The sequence below is a fragment of the Canis aureus genome, chromosome 14 (assembly GCF_053574225.1).
Source record: "Canis aureus isolate CA01 chromosome 14, VMU_Caureus_v.1.0, whole genome shotgun sequence".
In the NCBI taxonomy this organism is placed as follows: domain Eukaryota; kingdom Metazoa; phylum Chordata; class Mammalia; order Carnivora; family Canidae; genus Canis; species Canis aureus.
In genome coordinates, this window is record NC_135624.1 from 33,947,942 (window position 1) to 33,954,237 (window position 6,296).

At 46.0% G+C, this 6,296-nt stretch overlaps 1 non-coding gene across 1 annotated transcript; it reads right to left on the reverse strand.

Annotated features, from left to right (window-relative positions):
* Window positions 1-5,348: 5,348 nt before the first annotated feature.
* On the reverse strand, window positions 5,349-5,483 carry LOC144283846 (small nucleolar RNA SNORA48). Its single transcript, XR_013352368.1, has one exon. It is a non-coding gene; the product is annotated as a small nucleolar RNA SNORA48 (small nucleolar RNA).
* Window positions 5,484-6,296: the final 813 nt, after the last annotated feature.

Genomic DNA, 6,296 nt, shown 5'->3' on the forward strand with positions numbered 1-6,296 from the left:
GTTTTTTTCCCCCAGATCCAAGGCTTGGGGGTGGATAGAGGAACATTGCAAATTTATATACGGCTTTTTGTGAGGCTGGGCATCTCTCCTAAGGAAAGGCTCCCAAGCTTCCTTCAGAGCAGGTTAGGTTAGGGCCCAGCCACACATTCTAGAAGGAAACTGAGGTCTCAGGAAGCCCTGAAAGCAGGCTGAGGAGCAGGGATCACAGCTCTGCTGACCTCAGACCTCAGAACAGAAGTTCATTAGGATGTGGGGGTGACAGCGAAGGGCATGGCCAGGGGACCCCAGTTATTAAAGTGGGAATGTTGTAGGACAGAGGGAGAAGGGATGCAGGGTGAGAAGAATCTAAACTGACCACGTTCCAGCAACCTACCACAGGTGGCCTTGCTGGCAAATCCTTCGCACTGACGACGGGTCCTTCCCTCGTGAGCTACAAACCGACCCCTGTGACCACTGTCCGTGTGCAGGAGTAGACACTTTCACACACCAGAAGTTTGGGGGACCACGAGCCCACATTTCAGGTGGTGGCCCAGGTGGCCCTGGTGCTCTGTTTCTCTGACAACTCACTTTCAGCAGAGTCCACCCTTGCTGCGTGTGGGATTCAGTGATTATCTGAGAGTGGTCGCTTCCCCTGAAGCCCTTCCCTGGGGTTTCGATCCTGAGGTTTCCTGTAAGATTTCGTTGGAAGAAAAGGTTTTGCTGTTGGAACTTTTTATTTTTTTTAATTTAATTTAAATTTTAATTTAAATTAAATTTTAAATTAATTTAAAAACATAGTTCCATGGTACTTTCCATGATTATTGTGTCATGAAAATGAGCGGACTAGGTCAATGAAAGCATTGGCACTAATAATGAGCAGGTCAGAGCAGCGGCTTCTTAAGCCAAAGGGGGCCACTCTGCAGCCTTAAGCCAGGGTTCTGTGCTCAGTCACTGGGGAGAAGCAAAGGTAGAAAGATACCAAAAGCTGCTGGAGAACCACCTCCAACAGACCCAGCGGGTCTGCAACCTGTATCTATTAGAAGATTTCCTCTCACCTTTTCGTCACCTCACCTTGTATCGGTCAAAAGACAAAGTATCGAGCCTCTACAGACTGGGAGTCAAGGCGTGAGGATCCGTGTGCTTGTGCACGCCCTGGAGTCCAGGTAGCAGGCCCGGGAGGAATGGTAAAGAACATGCGAGGCAGGTGTCATCAGATGGGAAGAAACAGGATTTGGAATTGGGAGGTCTCAGTCTGCCCTCTCGTTAGCTACGCAACCTCTCTGAGCCTTGGTTTCTAGATCCGTGAAATAAGGGTAAGAGCAATCCCACCCATGGGGGGTCGTGAGGGTCAGAGCCGCGCATCCTTCACTCCTGGGTACCCAGACTCCACCCCACAATGAGGTATGGAGGGTAGAGCCTCTGCCCTCAGGGGGGCTCACAGTCTAGGAAGTGAGCAGTGACAGAGCCCCGTGATGGGCAGCGAGCGCAGGCAGATGTGGCCGAGCAGGGCTGTACATGAGGCAGGCAGAGCAGAGGCCGCAGACTCCCTGCCAGTGCGGCTTGTCCCTGGCCTTGTGCAGCTGTTCCTACAGAGCCACCGGCACTCCCCGGCCTGGGGGCTTCCTCTGCCCTCTGGAGCCCACTCTGCCCTGCAGGAGGAAGGAGAAGCATGGATGTCTCTCAACCTACGAGTGACGGTGGGGTGTGTTAACACAGAGCTCCCTGTGCCCTGGGTGGGGAGCATCCTGCCTATTTCTCAGAACTCCCCCTGGGAAAAGGCCAGTGGCCCCCATGGTGACTTGCAGAGGCTTCTCCAATGCCTCCTTCTCTTCCTTATTTCTCTTACCCGCTCGCTCCCTTACCAACACTTCCTGGGATTATTTCCCAGTAAACTCCCAGCGCTCAAATCCTGGTCTGGGCACCTGCTTCAACGGTGGGCACCCAATCCCCCCAAGGCAGAGCCGAGAGACAGAGCCCCTGGGGAGAAGTGATGCCGAACTGAGCTCCGAGCCCTCGAGGGCAAACACTCTGGGCCAACCCTACGAGCCGGGCGCGCAGGAGGACTTGGGATTAGTGGCATCATTGTAAGGGGACGTGGACCACAGCATGGCCCTTACACCAGAGCCGGTCCAGGAACAACCTGTCACCGATCCTAAGACAGAAATGATGGTTAAGTGTTAGTGTACAGCAGGTTAGAAACCAAACAAAACAAGCAAACCTTCACTTCAGACTGTCTGAAGTAGGCGTTTAGAACACCCAGCTCCCTTCTCACCCACACCTTTCCTGTCTGTTGTGTTCCCAGTTCTTTCCAGGGCAAGTCAACCTAGAGAAGAAACAGAGCACAAGGGCCCCTCGCATGGCCTGAGCCTCAGGCCTCCAGGGCCGTGGGGTGCGGGGGCCCCAGCTTTGCCAGGACCCATGCGCTAACCCTCAGGGGGACCGGGGAGCCACCTCCGCACAACCTACTCGTCCCCCTGCACACAACCAACCAACAAGCTCTAGGAAGCCAATCGGCAGACTGGCATCTAGAAGACTGGGCACCAGATAACACCAGATGAGAGGGGCTGTGGTATTTGATCAACCAGAGCCGACTGTCAGTGAAATTCTGAGCATATTTCTAGGAATAGGCTGGAACTCGACTGATGTACTACTACCTCTGTCCTCACTGCCGCTCCCCTGCCCACTCTACGACAGCCAACATAGTCTAGGGCCAGACACACAGTAGGTGCTCAAGATTTGAAATGCGTAACTGAAGAATATATTAAGATTTATGTTTTGAACCCAGAGCCTCTCCACCTATATTGACTCCTTCCATCAGAGTTCAAACCCCAGTTCTCACCCCCTAAAAATCATAACGCCCTCTCTGCCTTCCTCCTCTCCCCATCTCCCTCCTGCACCCCATACACGAATTTCTTGGAGGTGCCTAGGAGGCTCAGTGGGTTGACAGTCTGTTTGGCTCAGGTTGTGATCCTGGGGTCCTGGGATGGAGTCCTGCATCAGGCTCCCTGCTCAGTGGGGAGCCTGCTTCTCCTTCCCCCTCTGCCACTCCCTCTGCTTGTTCTCTGTCTCTGTCTCTCTCTCGCAAATAAATAAAATCTTAAAAAAAAAAAAAAAGTTCTTGAAAGAATGACCCACTATTCTTATTTGGTATTACATTTACCCCTGAAATCGCCCGCTCTGGCTCCCGTCCCGATCGCCTCTGATGCTGCTCTGACCAACGTCTCCAACAACCTTCTCGTCCCGAGGTGGAATCTACCCACCTCAGATCTCCACTGCAATGTGATGGAAAATGCAGGTTATCAAGAGACGTTGACAGGGATGGGCCAAAAGGGTTTCTTGCTCCTGTGTTAGTCTTCTGTGGCCACACAACACATGACCACAAGCTGAAGTGACTTTGGCTAACACGGATTTGTTATGTCTCACTTTCTGCAGATCAGAAGTCTGGGCATGGGTTCACCAGGTCCTCTCTCGGGGTTTTCAGCAGGCTTGAAATCAAGGTTCCAGCAAGCTCCCACCCAAGGCTCCAGGTAATTCTGGTCCTTGGCACAATTCACTTCCTTGTGAGCTGGGGATTTAGAGTCTTTTGCAAGTATACTGATGTCAAGATCCTCTCAATCCTGAACTTGTGATGCTGAACTTTTTTTTTTTTTAAGATTTTATTTATTTATTCATGAGAGACACACAGAGAGAGAGAGAGAGAGGCAGAGACATAGGCGGAGGGAGAAGCAGGCTCCTCGCAGGGATCCCAAGACCCTGAGACCACGACCGGAGCCGAAGGCATTTGCTCAACCACTGAGCCACCCAGGCATCCCAAACTTATTTTAATCTACCGATTTTCATGGTGTTTCAGTCTTGTAGAATACGTTTAAATCCTTTTACGTGTGGGTCTGCAATGCATAATGTGTAAGGCCTTTTCCAGTTCTGGGTCATCTGTATCGTTGATAAGCACATTTTCTTCCTCTTCACCCAGATATTAATCAAGTGTTTAAGGGACAGGCCGAAACACTGAGGTCTCTGAGGTTGGCATGGCTGTTTCAGTAATCTGACAATTTCTAAAAACATATTCACTTAATTGAACTAGCACCCATGCCTTGTGCAAATTGAGATATGGGATGTCTGTGACATCATCTTTATCTGGAACCTAGTCGTTCTCTTAACAATGGAAATGAGATTAAGGAGAAATAATCTTTCCTTAGAAAAACCATGCTGATTCTTAGGAACTAAGGGTCACAAACTGGCTGCTAAATTCACAGCCTAGTGTTTTTTTTGAGGGATTGATGCTATTAGAATTGTTCCCGGAATATACTTTCTTAACTTTCCTAAAGATCTTTAGAGTGTTTGGAAACCACATTTAAATATCCTTTCTGAAATCTTCCTTCTGTAAAAATGGACTTATATGAATATTCTTCCTAACAGATTTTCTAAAAGACATACTTTTCCAAAACGGCAAATCAGCAAGGTCCTAACCATGTTCGCAGCCACTATTATTTATAACTCACATGCCTCCAGAAGACAGCTAAATATACCAAGCTTGTGAAATGCGCACTCTGGAACTTGAAACTGTGAAGAACAAAGGCAGGTAAATCATGACCTTTGGGTCAGCAGTGATGGAAACTAGGCCATTTGTTTTCTTTGTTCTTATTTTGAGGCAATCTTCTCCTCACTTTTTTTTTTTTTTTTTTTGAAGTCCTGGGATTTCAGGGTCCTACCTCCATTTTTATTCTGATGAATGCATCGTCATTATAGTAAGATCTGAGTAGCCCAAAGGAGATGTAAATTAATCTGAAGCCTCTTTGGTCTCTGGTGCTGGGTGAAAGCCATTTGGGCTTTACTCTTGATGAAGTCCAGAATTAACGAAATGTAAATTACAGGAATCAAAGCTTATTTCTGATAATAAATGTGCACAGCATGTTTGGATAGTTAGATCTGTCCATTTCATTACAATATCAAATATTCATTGCATCTTAGAATTAGCTGGAGTTTAGGGTAGTCTTTCTTTTCTTTTCTTTTCTTTTCTTTTCCTTTTCTTTTTTTTTTCTTCCTTCCTTCCTTTCTTTCTCTTTCTTTCTTTCTTCCTTCCTTTCTTTCTTTCTTTCTTTCTCTTCCTTCCTTCCTTCCTTCCTTCCTTCCTTTCTTTCTCTTTCTTTCTTTCTTTCTTTCCTTCTTTCTTTTTTTTCTTTCTCTTTCTTTCTTTCTTTCTTTCTCTTTCTTTCTTTCTTTCTTTCTTTCTTTCTTTCTTTCTTCTTTCTCCTTCCTTCCTTCCTTCCTTCCTTCCTTCCTTCCTTCCTTCCTTCTTCCTTCCTTCCTTTCTTTTCTTTCTTTTCTTTCTTCTCTCTGTCTCTCTGTCTCTCTCTTTCTTTCTTTTAAATCCACATGTCCAGGGCATGAACTAGGCACAGGCACAGACCCAAAGCCAAGCTGGGATAAACAAGGCGTTGCTTTGTCCCTGGCTAATATGAGGCAGGCACTACCAACCAGATGCCACTCTACCCAGGTCAGAGACTTTGGGTAGTTTTTTCTAAAGCATTTTAAAATTTAAATATAAAGCTTTTAAAAAAAAAACCCTATTAAGCATTTTTAAATTTAAAATATACTACATAGACAAGTTTAACAAATGGGTGTAAAGTGAACACGCACGCAATCATGCCCTGGGCAAGGAAACACTTTACAAATAGTGCCCCCCAGAAACTCCCTCAATATTCTTTACGGGTAACAACTGCTCCCTCCTCCCAAGAGTGACCACTTTATTTTTATAGCTTGTCTTTGTAGGTTTATTGTCTGTGGATGCATCCCTAATTTTGCTTGTTTCTAAAGTGTCTGAAAATGGAGCTCCATTATACTATTCTTTGTGACTTTATTTTTTTGCTCAACACTGCAAGACTCATCATATTGTTGCGCACATCTAAAGTATTCCTTTTAAAAAAATATTCCTTTTCTTGCTGTCTGTGTACTATATAGTGAGCATTTAGTTTTCTTCTGGTTTTTGGTAATTATGAAAAACACTGCTACAGACATTCTTTTTTACTTACCTCAGGGCACAAAATTATGCATATCTCCAGGGACATGGAATATTCCACTTTCCTAGATAATGCAACGTTGTTTTCCAAAGCAGGTGTACTGGTGTGTGTTCTTATTACCAGGAGTATAAGTTTCTAAATCTTCACACCATAGCCAACACTTAGTATTGTTAGTCTTTTCAATTTTACACATTGGCATTAGTTCCATCTCATTGTGAGTTTAATCTGTATTCCCCTGATTAACAATCAGGTTGAGCACTTTTCATGTTTACTGACCATTTGGGTATCTTTCCCTCTGAG